At 41.1% G+C, this 21,225-nt stretch overlaps 1 protein-coding gene across 10 annotated transcripts in view; it reads right to left on the minus strand.

The window, feature by feature from the left end:
- The window catches only part of PLCB4 (phospholipase C beta 4), a 419,746-nt gene extending 400,398 nt beyond the window's left edge, over nt 1–19,348 (minus strand). For 4 of the 10 annotated variants that reach the window (XM_021921227.1, XM_021921224.1, XM_021921225.1 and 1 more), the window contains exon 1: nt 19,208–19,348. The gene's annotated coding sequence lies outside the window, so the exon portion shown is untranslated. Of the gene's footprint in view, nt 1–18,901; nt 19,072–19,207 lie in introns of those variants that run through there. The other 6 variants (XM_017945009.3, XM_017945008.3, XM_009216540.3 and 3 more) reach the window with 4 other exon arrangements.
- Between the last annotated feature and the right edge of the window lie 1,877 nt (nt 19,349–21,225).

Raw genomic sequence — 21,225 nt, forward strand, 5'->3', positions numbered from 1 at the left:
CACCTGCAAGGCAACAGAGTCCCAGTAGAAGTAGAAGCAGGCTGTGCCCTCAGGGTCTGATGGTGTTAAGATGAGAGTTTTTCTGTGGACCATGTGAATACTATGGAAGGTTGTCAAGTTTGAATGATCCTGAAAAGCCTCCATCTGAATGGATTGCCTGGACAAGGACACAGAGACACTCCAGTGATCTTCCACTGGAATATGAGGAGCTGATATTGCAGTGCTCAAAGCAAATTAATGGCATGATGCCAATGGACCTGCAAGGGCTCTCCAGAAAAATCCATCAGGGTGTGTATGAGAAAGAACTGTCCTTGAAAACAAACAGCACCTGCTAAGTGCAATAGCCTTGGCCCCTTTTATGTCCCCTGTGCCAACTCTGGAGGAGCCAGACATTGGTAGGAGATGAAGAGAGGAGAATTAAACTAGGAATTCCTTTTCTTCCATACTGATAATCACTAAGCCTGGGCTCAAGCCTAAGAATGGAAAAAGGGGAGAAGCTATAAACTGGATGGAAAAATGGAAGTTTTGATTTACATTGTACTACATTTTTCTAATATTTGAAAATTAGGTTGTTCCAATACAGTAAAATGACTGAAAAGCTATAGGATCTGCCAAAAAATATCATCCAAAGTACAGGAGAGGAGAGAATAAAGCTATTTTCTGTTTATGTCTTACTAAGTGTGGCCCATTCAACAAACCAATTATACTAAGTATACAACCTATGTATAGTATAAAATAAGTCTTGTGACTTTTTTTCCATAAAGTTAAGTCTGAAAGAAAACTGAGAAGATATAGAAAAATCAAAGTGCAAATGTAATATGTTTCATAAAATGTTAACCGCATAATATAATTATATCAACAACTTTAAATGTAAATGGACTAAACATTCCATCTATATGGCAAAGATTATCAGAATGGATTTTTTTAAAAGCAAGAATCAACTATATGCTCTCTACAAAGAGACACATTTTAAATGGAAACACACAAATAGATTGGAAGGATGAAAAAAATTATATCATGCAAACAGTAAGCAAAATAAAGTTGAACTGGCTATATTAATAAGACAAAATAGACTTCAACACAGAGGATTACTAGAGACAAAGAGAAACACTTCATGATGATAAAGGGGTAAATATAAAAGAAAGAGTTCTACAAGCCTAAGCCCTTCATTTAAGAGAGCTAAGTACACTGAAACTGGTGATGTGAAATGACTTGCTGAAGAACACATAATCAGCTAGGGCAATGGCCAGCTATAAGTCACTTCTCCCAATTCCCTTTTCAGAACCTTTTTCCTATGATTGGTGCTCCTAATCTGAGTTCATTCAACATGAAAGCAACCAACCTATCTGATCAAAACTATCAACTTGGTAACTAGGCAAAGACAGCCTTGGAAGGAGGGGAAGACCACATTGAAGGGGTAGAAGAGGGTAGAATCCTGAGCAGGGTCTGACTCCAGACTGAGGCGCTGCAACTTGCTAGTTATGTGGACCTGAACAAATTACTTAAATGGGCCTCAGTCTCTTTATTTGTAGAATGAGGATATTGCCACCTATCTCACAGGATAGATACAAAAAACGATGATGAGGAGGAGGAGGTCAATGACTTGACCAAGGTCACTCGGCTTCTCAGTAGCAAAGCCAGGACCCCACAATGCACATCATACACATTCACAACCATTTTGCTAAACTTCCTCCCAAAGGAGAGTCCCTAGTGGAGTTCCTGACCTTCACAAGACACTTCAAAAAATGTTCATTTCCTTCCCAATAAACCGATGCTGTACTTGCGAGTAACTTTATAAAAGTATTTCCACACGGGATCCTCACACAGAAACATATATCCTTTTTCATCTACATACACGAGTTTGAGATGATCACTTTTTCTCATCATGATGGCTTTGTCTCACTCTTCATAAGATCTTAAGGTCAAAGTGAGTGAGGTAGGCAGGGTAAAAATTCAGTGATAATTTAATTTATATCATCTCTTATAATCCAAATTGAGCCACATAATTAACACATTTGAAATCATCCCTCAAAAAAAGAATTTAAACATATCATTCTGCTCAAAGGAAGAAACAGCCATTCCACTGTTTTGTGGTTATAATAACTAAAGAGGCGTCACATTCTCAGGACTGTAAACTCAACTTTCAGTTTGGTGAAAGATTCTTCAGAAAATGAACTAATACCCATGGGTAAGTCTGTGCTGCTAAGACCAATCCCCGTATAATATGTTCAAGTATCTTGGCAATTTTGTGGATTATTTGTATTATGTAATTGAGGATGTTATACAAATAGGCGTGATTTACAATCATGCTGGTGTTTCTCTTTTCAGAGTCTAGTCAACTATCTTAAATGTCAAGGTTACAGTCAAGGTCAATATATTTCACCCCAGGAAAGTAGGTGTCAGCAAGGCAGATAATGCCCACTTATGCTGCCTTATATAAGGCAAAATTTAAGAGTAAGACAAAACTTGATAATTAATGTTAAAAAATGCATTGCTTAGATACTAATTTTAGAAACAGCAGAATGCATACAAATCCAAAATAAGATATACAAAACCATGAAACAAGGAAGGAAAGTAAAATAACAGTTTGTGGCCCATGTCCTCGTCTTACATATTAGTTTTAGGATACATTTAAAAGCCTACTATGTGCTAGCTACTGTACAAATCTGATTTAAAATTTGAGAATGAATAATGCTGCTTGAAAGAGCTAAATAGCTCATAACTAATGTATTCAGATAAACTCAAATGACGAAACCAGCTCATGTGACTCACTGAAAGTTCACGCACATACATAAAGAAGAACGTTTATTATGTGACCACATTCTATGCTGTAGCTATGCTAGGTTCTGAATAATATTTTAAACACAATATATCACACTTAGTCAGATGTATGCATTACTTAACTAATAAAATAGCACTATACTGTTTAAAAAGCTCACTCAAGTAATACTATTGTGAGGAAGAAAATTTAAAATATTCTTTTTTTATGTAAAGCAAATCAATGTCATGCTTTATAGTCAAGATGTCTTTATAGCCAATCTTTATATTAAAGAATGTACCGAATATAAATCATTCAGCAGTTATGTTCGCTGTTTTATAACTTCAATTCTACAAATATTTTATTTCTCCATTAGTGAAAAATTTAGATTGAAATTAATAAATAAATTAACTCATTCATAACACCTCCATTGTGCTGTTGGGTTTTTTCCTGACAGGCACCAAATTAAGCAAAACACTACAATGTACTTAATGAAAGTCTTATGATAATTTATCCTCCACACAAAAAAAAATTACAAAGAGAAAGCACCAACTAACTAAAGAGAAATTAAAATATTTCCTAGACTACTGTTAATATGTTAGGAAAACAAAGCCAAAACCACTTTTATTTTGTTTTAGAAAATTACCCCAGGACTTACATTGATAGCAGAAAAATTCAACAAATACACATTACTTATCAAATTATAAATTAGGCAATGATTCAAGTTCCTAATTATGGAAAAAGATTTGAGCTCATTTAACATGACATGTTTTAATTATAAGACTCTTTAAAGAAGTATGTGAAATTCACATAGAAAAAAAGAAATAAAGAAACAGGCTAAAGAAAGACATGATTTATCTCATCTCTGCCTGTAAACAAACTAACTCTTATGAAAGCTCAGTGAAAGCAAATATCCTATAAACTAAACCAACTCAAGACAAAAATCACCTTTTGAAATTAGGAACATGCGTTCAAATGCCAAAATTATTATTCTGATATATTGGTCCATAATACTTTGTTTTTATATCCCAAGGTCTGCTATCATCTGCCTGTAAAAGAAACCCTCCACTGTATTAGGTTTCCAGGACTGCCAAAACAAAATACCATAGACTGGCTAGCTTAAACAACAGAAATTTATTTTGTCACAGTTCTAGAAGTTCAAGATCAAGGTGCCAGTGCCAGCAAGCATGGTTTCTCCTGAGACCTCTCTCTTTGGCTTGACAACTGCTACCTTCTCCCGTGTCCCATGTCCTCATATGGCCTTTCCTCTGTGCCTGTACGGTCACAGATTCAGGTCAGGTCAACCTTATTTTGAAACCTGTCTATACATCTGATCAACCATGTGACCCTGAGTAAGTGCTGTAATCACTCAGTTTTCTTAGTATCGAATGGTGGTAATTATACCTAATCTGCAGAATTGCTGAGACAATGAAATGGGATTGCATTCTGAAGGCCCAGGGCACACTGTTTAAGCCTAATAAATGCTGGGTTAGGGGCCCGGTCTTAAAGAATCCTGGTAAGTTTCAACATTTTAAAATACTGCAAAGCCATCCAGTAAAGACTCAAAAATGTCAAAGAACTGGCTCAATTTCTTATGTATCCCATTCCACAGTGTGGCTCAAGCACCTGCAGTGCGTGTGTGTGTGTGTGTATGAGTGTGTGTGTGTGTGTGTTTGTAGAGAAAGAGACTTCCTCTCTGAGGGTCTCATATCCTGTATCTCATATCCTGTGTGAGGAAAAGAAGCAGTTACTGGTAAGCACTTATGTTCCCCACACCATAACCCTTCTGCAATAAGAAGGTTGCTGTCACCTCTAGAAGGAAATGGATAGGAATTGCTCTTGCGATATTCTAGACCAAAAACCCTGTTGACAAATGAGGCATACCTTCCATGTAATTATTGCCTTAATGTTTCCAACAAAGCTGGAAGCACTTTGGTTCAATATAATGTAGAACATTTCCAGAATGTTTTCAGAAGGCATCTGCTGCTCTTAATTAACGAGTGGATTCCTCCTGATCATCAATCTTTATGGAAAACCTGTGGGTCTGCCATATTTATAATACTGTAGCTGAGAAAATAAAAACTGGCACACAACAAAATGGTTTGGGAGAGCCTGATTCTAGCAGAGTCACTGCCAGGACATGTATTAATACCCAAATCATCTGCACTTTTAAATTTCCTCATTTCCCTTTGGTAGCTGCACAAGAAATCCCTCTATGCTACTTATGACAGATGGGGAGAAACTTTAACCAGTTACTTTGAAACTCTTTCAAAGGGAATGAAAAATGGACAGAATGGGGCCAAGCTTAAGATTCTCAGAGGGCCTCACAGATCCAAAAAGTCTCTAAATAAAAGGAAATATTCTCTATCTGTATTTCCAAGCGCTATCATGAAGTGTTTTCTGAACAGCTGCAATAACTAAACTATAATCCTCCTAAATGTTGTCTGCACTGAAATCTGAATAATGATATATCTAATAATTAACATACTTAGACAGCACTTTTCAACACAAAGCTAAAAGAAATCTGTGAAGTCAAAAAGAAGCCAATTGTGAAGAAGACATTTCTTAAGTCCTATTAATGCTTGGCGAAGGGGGCCTGGTGAAGACTGTCAAAGACACTCTTTTCACAAGATTCAAACCACTATGAATAAACTGCTCCCTTCTGGTTTTAGAACTATAAAAGATGTTCTCTAAAAAACAATATTCAGCAGAATATTTCCCTTCAATTAATTAATGACTTTCTTGCTTTCTCTGTTTGGCATTGATGTATTTGCAGGTCATTTTGAAAATAAAATGCTACAAGAAAATAAATACAAAGCATTTTAAATTACTAAGAGTCCCACTTGATAAAATAATCTGATTAAATAAATTATTTCTTCCTAAATTTCCAACCATGTTTGAAATAAGAAATTTATTTTCTAATTCCTACACACTGTAGGAAAAATGAGAATAACGTGATTAAAATCAAACTCATAAAATAGGAAAAACAATATGAGTATGTGCCTATCAGGAAAAAAATGATAACCTATCTTCAGGGAAATGTCTCCTCTGGATCTAGTATACTAATTACAATATCAGGATTTCTGTTACCAGAAATAATGGATATAGAATTTTCAAATTATTTATCATATTTCCAAATTGATCATTCTGCTACTTTTCAATGGCCAGTATAAATAATCATGAAATACTTTTTTCTTTAATAGGTCAGCAGATGTCTTCAGTTTACTGGCTGGCTTTTTTTTGCTTAATCATCAGATTGTTTTCCTGATTTACCCAATCTGCAGACTTTGCAGTAATGGCATTTAGTTATTTATTCATTTAAGAGACATCAACTTAGTCACTAATATGCACCAGATTGTTCCATTTCCTAAGAGAGTCATGCTGTGGCTAAAATTTGCAAACTATTCAACAGGAGGACTAAAGTAAGGGCACCCAACCTGGACTAGAGTGGAAATCAAGGAAGGCTTTATAGGAAGATGGTAACTGCATGGAGTCTCTAAAGGCTGAGGTAAGCCAGTTGAAGAAAGGGGTGGAAGTGCAAAGTGTAATTTGCAAGCCATAGTAATTAATGCAGTGCAGCTTGAGCTTTATGTTCTTGGATTTCAACACAGCCTAGTATAGGTGATGCAAATAAAGGAGTTAAAAGTTCATCACAGAGGTCAGGCTGTGGATGGCTTACATTTGGCAAATTAGGAAGACAAATTAATCCTGATAGCAACAGGGAGCTGTTGAAGTATCTTAGAGGTAATGCTATAATAAGATTTGTTTTGTGCAAATTACTTTAGCTGGTGTGGAGAATGGAGTCAATGGCCAAAGATGTAAACTTATAAAGTAGTGTCTATTTGTCCCCTCCAGTAAACTGTAAACTTCTGAGAGCAAGATCTCGCTGATAAAGTACCTGATGTTCACTGAATAGCCAACAGAAGACACGAATGAAGGCACAGATGAGAAAGAGACAGTATAGAGAGACTGAATGAAAAAATTCTTGGAACAATCAAGACAGGAAATCACACGGACATAAATTCAGGCTAGCAGCAATAGGAATGGAGAAAAGTGAACAAATATGAAGGATATTGATGGGGTAGACTCAACAGACGGATAGCTTGTTTCATGAAGATTTAGAAACCGGAAGGAGACACAAGTTTGGAGTGAAGTTGAGGACTCCTGTTTTGTACACTTTGATTTGAAAGTCCCCATAGACTTCAGTGTCAAGATCTCCAGCAGACAACAGGATATATCTGGAGCTCCAACAAGAGGTCAGTGATAGAGGAGTCTTCAGTAAATTGGGGGTTAAAAAAATGGTAGAAGTGAATGAGTTATCTTATATAGAAAGAGTTTACAGAGTGAACACAGTCAAAAGCAATGTAGACACCTCCAGAGAATACCATTTTAAGGGCTAGGTAATGAAAGAGGTACTCATGAAGCTCTGCCTCTAATCTATGAAAATAGTGTATAATGGACACCCAAACCCTTGAAATCAAAGACTTCAGGAATATATAAGGGTAAAAGCAAAAATGAATTAATCTAGTGCAATTCCTTCAAGATGGAGAGGTGATACAACTTTTCCAGAGTAACCAACTCTGAGAACTTGCAAAGTAGTAGTTGCTAATAACCAGTATCTCAGTTTCTTACTCCATGCATTTGGAGGTAAGAAGAAATAAACTCTGATATTCCTTATAGCAGTATCATTTTATGATTCTAATTAAGTTCCGTTGCTTGTTCATTCAGGACAAGTACACAAACCAAAGAGCAGACTTCACCTTTTCAAACAACAGGGCCAAGAAAACGAGAGAATAAATGAGCCTGAAATTTCAGAATCTTACTGCCATGCTGAACAAATGGGGAAATACAGCTTGTTCATTTCTACTCAGTGATGCTAATGATTCCGTTAAATTGACTTCTTTGATGGAAAATTACTGTTAATAACCTTAATTTCCTCCTAGTCTCTTCTCCCAGGTACTGACATTTTAAATAAAATATTTTTTATAAAATATTAAAAGCAAAGGAATTATGTCTATCTTAGGAATCCAACTCCATGTCGAGAGACTATGAATCCCTTCTGTCTGTCCTATCTATAAGCCCACATTTTTGGTTAATCAGATAAACATATAACATTTCCCATTCTACGCATTTCCCAAGAAGCATAAAGCAAAATCCATTCCAAAGGGAACTAAAAAAAAAATATTTAATGTTACTCTAAGGCCCACCACAAATTATACTGATAGCAGCCATGTGGTATTGTAGAAGATTCCCAATTTCAATTTCAATTTAATCAATGTAGATGCACTTTTATTTTCTTTGTCCACAAAACCAGACCATAAGCTTTCTACCCTGGACTGACTGCTTAACCTTGCAAACCTCTGTTCTGGAGGGCAAGTGGGTGGGGGTCTGAAACTGGCCTTCTCAGACCATTCACCTACTTTTTCCACCCTCATCCTCCTCTCTCCTGCCCTCTGGTTTCTGTCTGGGTTCGGCTAATGGAAGGCACCAGCCAACATTTAGGAGACAGGTAGAGAGTGAGGAAGGTATATATATTCCCCTCTGTCTCCCTGGAGGGATATTACAGGCTGACAGGGTCCCTCTAGAAAGGGATACAGCTCTTGTCAGCCTTTCTTGCCCCTTCCTTAGAGTAGGACTAACTCCCTGTCACTGCTGGGTCTTTCTTTAGCACCCACCCTGATTGTGTTCCCTACACCTGCCCACATCTTCCAAAGGGTCCCTTTAACAAGCCCTCCTCAAAGGACTTGGCACACACATGCCATCTGCTCCCTAGCAGGGCCCTGAATGATACAGGTTGAAAGAGTGACCAGGTGGTGCCCTCCACTGTGCTTTCACAGACATTATCAAAGGAAATTGTCTGTAAACTGTGAAACACTATAACATTTCCATGAGCAAAACCTAGCACAGACTTTCTTGAATATGTAAGGTTTCAATGCCAAGGAAATATGACTGTCCCACCATATTTCTACAATTCACAGTGTGTTGTAAAAATAAACATGCAGAAGGCATACAATCAGAATCTGAATGTCACTGCCAACCGAACCAGAATTTTTCTTAAAAATGAATATCTGGAGAAACAGATGAAAGAACTAAATCCATCTTTGGGAAACAGAAACAGTATTTAACTTTCCTGTCATTTATCTAATCAAGACTCACTAACCCTGACTGAGTCTCAGTCTTTCAAGGAATGTTGTAAAATTCCAAATAATTCACTTCATATTATTGATAACAATTACAGTTATCAAAGTAGTCCCTTCTGAAAATAGGAATCAATCAATGACCTAGATTTCCTGTAATATTTATCCCAATATCTCTTTAAAAGAGAACATGATGTAGCGGCCAGGCATGGTGGCTCACACCTATAATCCCGGCACTTCAGGAGGCTGAGGTGGGCGGATCAGTTGAGCTCAGGAGTTCGAGACCAGCGTGGCCAACCAACATGATGAAAACCCCATCTCTACTAAAAATGCAAAAATTATCCGGGCTTGGTGGTGCACACCTGTAATCCCAGCTACTCGGGAGGCTGAGGCAGAAGAATCACTTGAACCAGGGAAGCAGAGGTTGCAGTGAGCTGAGATCGTACCACTGCACGCCAGCCTGGGCAACAGAGTGAGACTCCACCTCAAAAAAAAAAAAAAAAAAAAAAGAAAGGGAAGGGAAAGGGAAAGGAAAAGAAAAGAAAAGGTGTAGTTTCTAATTTATATAGTCCATTATCTACATATCATTTCTAAAAAACATGGCCAGGCCAGGCACAGTGGCTCACACCTGTAATCCCAACATTTTGAAAGGCTGAGGTGGAAGGACTGCTTGAGCCTAGGAGTTCAACACCAGCCTGGACAACATAGCGAGACCCTGTCTCTACAAAAACAGAAAAAACTAGCCAGGTGTGGTAGTGTGCACTTGTGGTCCCAGCTACTTGAGAGGTTGAGGCAGGAAAATCACTTGAGCCCAGGAAGTTGAGGCTGCAGTGAGCCACGATGGCACCACTACACTCTAGCCTGAGTGATGGAGCAAGACCCTTTGTGCACATGTGTGAGAAAATAAAATAAAATAAAATAAAATATAAAAAAATAAGAGTCATGGACATTAAATTCAGGTATCCATTAAATAAAACTATTAAATAGCATTATCTCCTAATCTTCTCATTCTTTTTTAACTAAAAAGTAAAAGAGATTCTTAAATAATGAGTATTTGAAAATCTAAAGCTACAAACACACCTGGAAAGGATTTTTTAGCAATGAAATTAATTTTCCCAGGCCAGTATTAACATCTGATCTGTCTGTGTTGGCTGTGGACCACCTCACTTCTCTAACCACAGATTAAAGGGTGCTTATGGACGTTTTCCTGCTGGGAAGGGTCTAGAGTTTCACAGCTCACCAGATTGATCAGAAAACAGATTTTCAACTCTCTGATTTACAAGGTATGTCTTTCTTAAAGAGTTTTTACATTAGCCCCTTAACTGATCAATTCGTTTTGTTTAAGAATTGCATTTTCAAGGGATTTTAAGGACATAGTCTATTTCTAAAATCACCTCCTGGTATGCCATATACAAGTGAAATCTAACTGAATTAGTAAAGCAAGGTAACAATATGGGACATGATGCAATTAGAGGCTATGTTCAGCTGCATCATCAGAGGTTCCACAAATTTCATGGAGACCTTTTTAAAGGCAATTCATCAGTGCTCTGTCAAAATTTGAAGTGTGCATAGGCTTTTGACCAAATAGTTCCATTTCTAGAAATTTAGCTACAAAAAAATCTTCTCACACATGTGCACAAAGACCTATGAACAAAGATCTTGAATCTTTCAGTGTGCAATAGTGTCAACAGAAGAATGGTTAAATAAAGTACAGTACATCCATACTACCAAATTTTATGCAATGTTAGAAAGAACAAGATAACTAACATATTGACATGGAAAGCTCTCCATGATATACAGTTAAGTGGACAAAAGCAAGTCAGTCACAGAAAAAAAATGTATACAATATGATCCAGTTTATGTAATAAGAAAATGACATGTATATATACTTATATATGTAAATGTATGGAAAAAAGGAGGGAAAGAGGCTATCTAAACTATTGCCAATGACTATATCAGGGAATGGGTGTACGTGGAAAAGGGTACTTTGCATTTTGCTTCCATATTTCTGCATCATCACTTCAATTGGAACATACTAATGTATTACTTACATCATTTTAAAAAACCAATGAAAACAAAAAAATTATAAGAAATCCCAGAGGGGGCTTTGATGATTTGTCCAATAATAACGTTTTCACAGATACGAGAGAAACACATCCCGAAGGAACTGCATTTTCATTTGATCCAGTGTGGTCTCTCATTTAAAAGCACCAAGGAAAATGAGGGCTGTTAAGTGGACTGCACCTTGAAACACTAGCCTGCAGAAACAGATCTGTATTCCATATTCCAGGACAAATATAGCTACTACCAAATAGCAGGGGGGACATCTTGTGACTGGTTAGAGCTCACATCAGTGAGGCAGGCAAGAGAACCTCTGCGTCTCCATAAATGAAGTCACCCTATTTCTCTACACTTGGGTGTATTTATTTATTTATTTATTTATTGAGACAAAGTCTCACTCTGTCACCCAGGCTGAAATGCAGTTGTGTGATCTCGGCTCACTGCAGCCTCTGCCTCTGAGGTTCGAGCAATTCTCCTGCCTCAGCCTCCCGAGTAGCCGGGATTACAGGCGCCTGCCACCATACCCGCCTAATTTTTGTATTTTTAGTAGAGACGGGGTTTTGCCATGTTGGCCAGGCTAGTCTCAAACTCCTGACTTCAAGTGATCCACCCTCCTTGGCCTCCCAAAGTGATGGGATTACAGGCGTGAGCCATCACACCCAGCCAGGTGTTCTTATTTTAAAGGAACATCATGAAACAGGAGAAAAAACCATGTCCTTCCCCCCTCAACTTTGTAATTTGCCAACAGCTTGGAAAAATGGGGTACAGGGAAAGAACAAACAAGCAGAAATTCAGAATCTGAAATCTATGTACACTGGAAATAAATGACCATAACAACCTTTATAAGAAATTTTACAGCCAAAAAAATTAAAGGGCAAAACAAAAACTACTGACATTTTCTGGTACACGGTGTTTCCAAGCCCTTACAGTTAACAAAAGGCTCAACATGGGAGCTCCTGGGTCCAACCACAAATGTGCTTTGTTTGGCCACACCATGGGCTGACAGGTTTGTTTTTCATGTTAATTATTTCCAAACATTTTAAAATGAGAAGACTCCAAATAAATCTGGATTTCATGCTTCTCTTGAAAATGTAGAGGCACTGATAATCCTGAGCCCTAGGCCCACCTGGCAGAAACCTGTCAGACCCGAGTGGTAGCTGCCCCATGGGAACGGGCACAATTGGGCCCCCGGATGGGCGCAAGCCTCACCACTCCCTAAGGTCTCTGACACCTGGTCAGCCACACTTGGGCCTTTCACTTACCTGGCCCTTGGAGGAATCAGAGTATACAACACCCTTACTACAACCATGAGGAACTTCACCAGGTAAAACCAGCCTTCCAGAAAACTAAAGGCCGTTTAGGCTACCACAAAGCAGCATTTAGTACTCTCCCTATCACAGATTTCTGGCATGCAACTGCACAAACAGAAGTACCTAGAATTAGATAAGAATGCACAGTTTTATCCTCAACTTCTTATTCCAATTCCATATTCACAGCAGGATTGCCAGAAGCTTTTGTCACATCTCAGCCTAGTCACTTAAAATAATTATCACAAAACTTGTTACGGTAACAAGTCTTTCTGCAGCATGCACCAGCTTAATGACAGGTAATACACAGTATGGTGGTTAGAAGTTGGAGTTCTGATGTCAGCCTACCTGAGTTTCAGTCTCAATTCTAACTTTAACATCCTGGGATGATTAACTTAACGTCTCCTAACCTCAGTTTCCCCAAATATAAACTGGAGATGCTATTAGGACACACCCAAAAAGGCTGTCAGAAGGATTAAATAAAGTGGCACATTTTAAGTGCTCAACAAATGTCTGTTGTTTTATTTTGTTGTGGTTATTATAATACTATGTAAAGCAGAGATGTTGAGTACTCTCAGAGAAACTCCATGATGACTGCCCCTGAACACCAGAGAGCCCTAATTCTTCTAGTGGAGGTCTTTCTCCCTCCAGGCCTAAATGGCTTATATGTTTTGTTTTGTTTTGTTTTGTTTAAGAAAAAAAAAAAGGCTAGCTGGGAGACAGATACCCTGGGGACAGCATCTGGCTCACTGAATTATATTCCGAAACACCAAAGTCACAGAATTTTGAAGCTATTAGGACTGAGTTAATATTAGGTCCCTCTGTCCAAATGCAGTCACTGGGCTTGGCAAGTCCAAAGGAAGATCTGGTACTTCATGGTGGTCCTGTGGGATGACTGAAACTTTCTGTACTTGCAGAGTGGCAGAGTAAGTGTCCCTTGTAAGTTTTATAGGAATTTTCTCAGGCTGTTTGTATGGATAAGGTCAATGCCGTCTACCCCTATAAAGGAGAACAAGATGAGAGCCATAATACTAGTAGTACCATTAGGAGAAGGGGCACTAGCACTTGTTAAACATGCTTTAATTGTTCAGGAGCGTAAGAAAGGCAGTGTATCTTAAAGGAATGATTTTCCTGGCCCAAGGGTGTTTCCATAGCTACAGGTGGAATTTCCCAAACCTGGGCATACCCAAAGATCCTAGGATCCTTTGCAGCTGTAGTAGCAGCAGTAACAGTATGCTGCATCATTCACAGTGCAGCACCAAGCACTTTTGCCCCATAGGGTTATTCTCCTCATTTTACAGATAGGGCAACTGAGGTTCAGAGTGGATGCCCAGGGTCACACAGCTAAAAGAGGGCATCTGTCAGCATTCAAGCTAAAACAGGGCATTTGTCAGGAAATCAGTGCCTGATTCCAATGCCTGAAGGTCTCAGCAACCACTGCTCAACGCAAACCCACAGTGAAAAGACCCACCGAGCCAGGGGCCTCTGGGAGGAAGCATTTCTTGAGGAAACATCATCTTCACCTTGTGTGGGTCATGAATGCCCTTTGCAATATGGTAAACCTTAAAGACCTTTCTCAGCATGATATTTTCATTTTATTATTATCTTTTTAATAGAGTCTCACTCTGTCACCCAGGCTGGAGTGCACTGATGCGATCACAGCTTACTATAACCTTGAACTCTTGGGCTCAAGCGATCCTCCTGCCTCAGCCTTCCAAGTAGTTAGGATTTACAGACATGTGCACCATACTCGGCTAATTTTTTTATCAGTTTTTTTTTATATAAATTGATCTTACTGCGTTACCCAGGCTGGTCTCAAACTCCTGGCCCCAAGTAATCCACCTACCTTCCAAAGTGCTAGGATTAGAGATGTGAGCCAGCATGCCTGGCCCAGCATAATATGTTTAAATATATAAAATTAAATACTTAAAAGTACAATGGAAATCAATCTCACTGAAATATAATTATCAAAATAACTTTTTAAAGGGATATGTGAAGTAATACATGTGTTTCTCTTCAACCCACTAAATGCCAAGATCTAGTAGTAGCTCTAACACCTGCCCCAATTGTCACTTGGAAGTCAGTGAATATAAAGATGTAATTCATTTGCCACCTACATTCGTGAACCCACCAAACGGCATCCTTAGCCCTAAAATGAAGAACTCCTGTTCTGGAGAAGAAAGGGAGGTGTCAAATGTAAAATCAAGGGTCTGTGGTCTCTTCTCCCTGGATGAGCTGTTTACAATTAATTACTTCAAGTTGCTTTTTTCTTCCTGTTTCTAAGGAAATGGCTACTTCAATTCACTCATGTCTGGAAGCCAAAGACATGTTTTAATTTTTCAGGAGGACAAGAAGGGCAATGTATCCTAAAGCAATGATTTGCCTGGCCCAAGGGTATTTCCATAGCTAGAGGTGGAATTTCCCAGCCCTAGGTACACCAACAGATCCTGTGAACTTTGAGGGAGACTCCCAGGAAAGGGGAGAAGATAACACTATCTTATGGTCACATGGTGTGTGACATTCTCATTGAAGGTTTCATAAGTAGTGAGTAAGAGAGGTGTTCAGAGAAAAACCTTCTGGTTTATGTCTGTTTCAACTATTTTGATTTAATAAAGGAAAGGAAAAGTAGACAAAGTTCATGCAGGGAAAATAAAGACTCTGCTGGTCATTCATTCCCTGGAACATAAGGATCTCCTAGCTGAGATTTGAAAGGTATAGCATTATTACTTTCATCTCCTAGAGAAACTTGGGTTAACGCCTTCAGCATAGAAAAGCATCCAAAGGTGTGAGCTTCCACCCAGATTCTTTCCACCCTTCCACCCAGAAAAAGGGGTTTGGGAGTGGTTGTTGCAATGAAGTGAAGTGGGCCTTACAAATAAAAGTTATTCCAGGGTGATATTTTCAAAGCAAGCTTAATTCCAACCAAGACAATGCAAATGTCACACTCATCCACTCGGTAATGCATAATCACCCAGGTCTGCCTCCACTGGCAAGGAAGTAAACTCATTTTTATATTTGGTTAGCTAAAGAATCACAGCCTAGGAACATGTAAAACCTTTATATCATTCTAAGGCACAACTAGATAAACAATATTACAGTTTGAGAAAGTATTTCTACTTTAAAGGGTGAGGCTTTATCAAAAGCAAAACTATTAAACAAACAGATACTGAGGAATAGAAGAAAGAGCTACACAAGGTTATCCATTTCCCCAATATGAGAGAGAAATAGGAAAATGTGGAATGGACAGCACTGAGAATTAAGCAGTGTCCTTGCAAACACAGTTAACATCTGAAAACCAATAGCAAAACCACAGTAAGTCACTGCTGCCACCCACCAGCGATGAAAAGCTGTATTTATTTCCCAATAGGCAGATAAGTCTCCTTGACAGACACTAATATGGCCTACACATTCATATATTACGAGGTGAAAAGCAACTATTTTAAAAACTTCAGGCCGGGCGCGGTGGCTCAAGCCTGTAATCCCAGCACTTTGGGAGGCCGAGACGGGTGGATCACGAGGTCAGGAGATCGAGACCATCCTGGCTAACATGGTGAAACCCCGTCTCTACTAAAAAATACAAAAAACTAGCCGGGCATGGTGGCGGGTGCCTGTAGTCCCAGCTACTTGGGAGGCTGAGGCAGGAGAATGGCGTGAACCCGGGAGGCGGAGCTTGCAGTGAGCTGAGATCCGGCCATTGCACTCCAGCCTGGGCGGCAGAGCGAGACTCCGTCTCAAAAAAAAAAAATAAAAAATAAAAAATAAATAAATAAATAAAAAAAATAAAAACTTCAATCTGGACATAAAATACCAACTGTGATCATTAAAACATCCCCATTAGTCCTTGACCTAATTTTGCACATCAAATACAGAAGTTCTTGATTTTACAGGGACTCACTGTGGAAGACAGTTTATTAAAAGACCTGGGCCATTGGTGCTAATCAACATGCTGTTTCACCCTTACTTTATAAGAGATCACAAACAATAATTTAGTCACAGTCTGCTAAATAATTTTAAGTTTCAAAGAAAATTTATACTTCCCCAAGAATAGTTGAGTTCACTATTAAGTGTGCAGAACATGAGAAATCCAAAATCTTTCTTACATTACCTAAGTGCTCTAATCCAAAAAGATAAAATTTACTCTCAAGATTTCAAAATAAAAAATCAAACTCAGCGAATTACTAATTTTTTTTAATAATCTGCAAAATGTTTTCACTAATTCTGTTATTTGAGTTTGCCAGCTGCATCTAAAAAACTGGGGATGAAAATTCAGACACTAAACTCAGAAGCTAATTTCATTTATATTGTTACACCCTTTCACAAATTAGCATGCTAATGTGATCGCAAGGAAAACAGCACAGCAGCCCTGAAGCTCACTTTCACCTCAATTTTACTTAGAGGGTGGGGTAAAGATGAATATCAGGCAAGCATTTCAATTATTAATAAATCAAACCCCAAAATCAAGTTAGTGGTATCTTAGGAAAATACCATGTTCATTGAAATTGCCAAATATAACTGCCCCATGTTGCCAAAGTCAGCAGTATACATTAATCTAAAGTCAGTTGTGCATAATCTTGGGAAAGGCAAACTAGCTGTGCTATGGGCACTGAATGGACTTTGCTGTGGTTGAAATATTTCAGAGGTGATACAGATTTTTAAAATCTTTTTCTGCAAAAGGTTTTTGATAACCTGTAACACTTTTGTAACTACCGTATTTCTTTATCTTATAAGGCAAAAACACACCGCCTCACGATTCCAGGACATGTAAGCAGTTTAACATCACTCACATTTTCAGGCATACAAATATAAAACTTCCAATAGAGTATTTTAGAACAAAGCTTTCTGCGTGGGTATGCATTTGCAAAATAAAGGTAGAATTATTCCGACAGATTTAAATGTGCACCCAGTGATCAAATGGAGTCAGAAATTCTGTTTTGACAGTTACTTGTAGAACAGCATTTTCAACAGCGATTAATTCAGAGCTGGGTAGTAATATCATCAAAACTAAGTTCTGATTGTTGAGTAATAATATAGTTGGAAGGAAGTGTAGTCCATAAGCTAATACATAGTACCTTTAGCTATGTTACAATATGTCACATTCAAAAGGTTACTCGTCTGGCAGCAAGTCCTATGTTCATAAAAGTGCCAATAAAAATGTTTTGTCATTTCAAAAAGTGATTTTTTATGAAAACAGGTGATCTCCAAAGATGGCAATCATTTATTAAACTACTACAGTTCAAAAGGAAGATGATATAATAGATCAATACACCAGCTGAGAATCATGCAAGACTGTCCTACGAAAAACAGCATTCTGGATTACATAACACAGATAGTGAGGGATTACACCTCGTGCCCCTGCTGAGCTAGACTTTTGATCTTCTGTATGATTCTATAACTGAGGCCACCCAAATTTGAAGAGCATAAAATATGAGGGTCTCCGTTCAACCACACATTTCAGAAAACAGCAGTCTTGAAAACAATAAAAGAATAAAGTTAAAATTTTACCCCCCCACACACACACCTACACATACACAATTTTCCTATACTGAAGAGCACAACTGTTCAGATACTTTCTTAACCTCCTTGGAGCCTCCCCAGGTAAAGTCACCAGTTGCTTTTCCTGGTCATGTTTACATTATAAATCTGATTTCTCTCTAAAGGGGAAATTCAATATCATTTTTAAATGATATATAGCTGCCTATGTTTGAATGCCACTATTGCCAGACAAAAAGAATTATTAAGCAGTTATCTCCACATATATATAACTTAAATATATAGACAACTACATATCACATATATGGTAAAAAGAAAAAAAAAAGACCTTTCCTGAATATTCTAGCCAAAATTAAATTTCAAATACATGTTTTAGAACAATAGCTAGAATCACTATAGAAGTTAAGAGGAAAAAAAGTTAGAAGAGTAGGGTCATCTTTCAGACATATCCATATTTATGGAAACTATAGTGGGGCAGTTGTGTTTCTCTCTAGGAAAATGCTAGTTTTATGATTCTAGATAAAGTTGCACTTAAACACACTTGGAAATTAGAGAATTCCATATTTCCATACTTCGATTCAGTACCATGAATACGAAGTCTACACTCAGAAGTATTGCACTATACAGAGTCTAACCGGTTAAAGCAAAAGCAACTTAAAAATTCTGAAAATAAGGATTTCCTTCACTAATAGGCTTTTAGGAGGCCCGAACCCTGCCCCCAATGAGTGCTAAGCCTGTCAGTGTTGTTTTAAGTGGAAACGGTCAATCATTTCTATGATTTCCCCAGAAGAGGCGAGAAGATCCACACGCATACACATTTACATGCGTTGCACGGTGCCAACTATTTCCAACCAAAATAATCATACACACGTCGAGCCGAGCTATTTCTAGCCCAGAAGAGGGTGAAGGTCTGGAGAGAGTCTGAGGAAACCCAGCAGGCGATGACTACAGGGGAAGGGGGATGGCGTCTGGGTCCCCTGCCTCCCGCGCGCACAGGGCGCCTCGCAACCGGCACCTGCACGGGGTCCCCGCTGGGCATCCGGGTGCGCGCGCGCGCGTCCGGGACGCACCCGCGGAAAGCAAACAAGCCCTGCAGGCCAGGGCGGGCGGGAGCATCCTCGGGCGGGACCCGAAATGCCTTTTCCTACCTGTCACTTTGCCTGGAGCTGCTGCCGGGGATGCGGTGACGGCCGCTGCCTGGAGACCCAGTGTGTACGCGCGTGTGTGTGCGCGCGCGTGTGTGCGGGTGCGTGTGTGTGTCTGTGTGTGTGAGATCTTGTTAGCGGTGCAGCTCACTTACTGCTCCTGGCGCCACCACCCCCTCCCCGCCATAAAGAGCCGCCGCCAAGCCCCCTCCCGGCGCACCCCAGTCCCGCCCTCCCTCCTGCCTCCGCCCCCCCTCCTCGGCCTCCCAGCCTTCCCGCCTCCCCGCCTCCCCACCGCGCGGTCCTTACCTCAGCTGAGGGCGGGGGTCTCCGCTGTGGCTCCCCGGCGAGCCCACGGGACAGCGCCGACCCGCCCGCCCACCGCCGGGCCCTGCGCGTCCCCGGCTCCGGGCCCCGCCGCCCCTCCGCGGCCCGCCGCTCCCTCCTCCCCTGCCCCCGAGCCTCCCTCCTCTTTCTCGCCTCCCGGCTCCAGAGCCCGAGCTGTCGCCTCGCAGCCCCAACCTGCCCAGGCTACGGAGCATGCCCAGTGCGGCGCGCCCGGGCTGGGCTGGGGGTGGGCAGGGGCCGGGCCGGCCGCCCAGTTGCCGCGAGCCCGCGGGGCGAGGAGGGGGCGCCTACTGGGTCGGGGGCGCAGCCTCGCGGGCCGGGGGCCGAGCAGCTGAGGCGGGTGGTGGGCAGCGCCAAGAGGAGGTGGGTGGGGCGTCCGGGGAAGCCGGCCCGCGGCGCGCTGCTCTGGGGTCTCCCTGGCGGCTCCCCGTTGCATGTGCCCCATGCCCAGGGGTCGGGGGCGCACGGGATGGCGCTGGGCGCAGAACCCGGGAAGCGAGGGGCAGGAGTGCGGCACCCTCCTCGGATTGGAGACCCGTAGCCCGCCTTGGGCCGTGTGGAAGGGCTCAGGACTGGCCAGAACGGGGCCCCCAAAGCCGTTGGCTGGGTGGGGGACGTGCTTATTTGTTTATATTCGGTTTCATAAACACATACAGCGCTTACAACGAGTCCTGCAGTGTTCTAAACGCTTTTTATTCATTTAATCCCTAAAACAATCTTCCAAAGCAAGTACTACTACCTCTTTTTATTTCGCGGGTCTTACACAGAGCCACAGAGATTAAGTGGTTCCAAAAAGTCTTCCCACAAGTGCAACCTCAGACATGCAAACCCCCCAGACTTTGGTCCCCGGGAAGCTGGGGCGCTGCTCCAGCCAGTTCCTGGCTTTTCCCGGCCCTACAACGGCCCCCAGGTGCCTCCGAGTCACACTCACACCCAGACCCTAATGGTGTTCAGTCTGGCATCACCCTTGTGTGGACCCTCACAACGTGCTGCTCCCGGACTCCGGAGGACTCTCTCCTCTCCAGGCCACTCCGCCTCCTCCTCCGCCCGGCCGGCGGCCACCAAAACCCGGAGACGTGGCACCTGCGCATTGGGAACTGGGGCCATGCTCGCAGCTGCACTAGGCATGCTCAGCCGCCTGAGCCGGTCCGGCTGGCCAGGAAGAAAGAAAGGGCCAGACAGGGCGAGAAGTGTAAGAAATGGAGGGGGAATGTGTGTGCAAACAATCGTCCAGGCTGTGATGGGCAGGGGCAGTTGTAGATGCAAAAGGCTCTTTCCCCTGGCACATCCTGGCCATTTCCTGGCAGGGTTAAGAGATGGGGGGAATAATCATCAAAAGTTTAACCAACTAGGCATCCTTAAGCAAGGGGGGAGCTGAGGCCCCACTGACCACTTCCCAGCTCAACTACTAAACTGTAATTTTAGCTGAGCCTGGAAAAAAAGCTCCTCAGCAGCTGAAGCTGTCTGCCTGTGAAGAAGCCAAGAAAAATATCCCAGACCAAGTTTCCCTGCAAGATTGGAAAGGAAAGACAGATCCCAGGGAAAGGCTGGTGGCTCTTCAATGTTAGGGATATTAAAGATGTGGTGATTTTGGCTGGGCACGGTGGCTCACGTCTGTAATCCCAGCACTTTGGGAGGTCAAGGTGGGTGGATCATCTGAGGTCAGGAGTTCGAGACCAGCTTGGCCAACATGGTGAAATCCTGTCTCTACTAAAAATACAAAAAAAAAATTAGCCGGTCGTGGTGGTGGGTGCTTGTAATCCCAGCTACTCAGGAGGCTGAGGCAGGAGAATCCCTTGAACACGGGAGGTGGAGGTTGCAGTGAGCTGAGACAGCCCCATTGCATTCCAACCTGGGCAATAAGAGCAAAACTCCGTCTCAAAAAAAAAAAAAAAAAAGGATGTGGTGATTTTGAGTGATTCCAGCATGATAAGGCAGTGTGTAATGGGCATACAGGTTGCCTGGGGATCTTGTTAAAC

This window comes from Papio anubis, chromosome 16, assembly GCF_008728515.1.
Source record: "Papio anubis isolate 15944 chromosome 16, Panubis1.0, whole genome shotgun sequence".
NCBI lineage: Eukaryota > Metazoa > Chordata > Mammalia > Primates > Cercopithecidae > Papio > Papio anubis.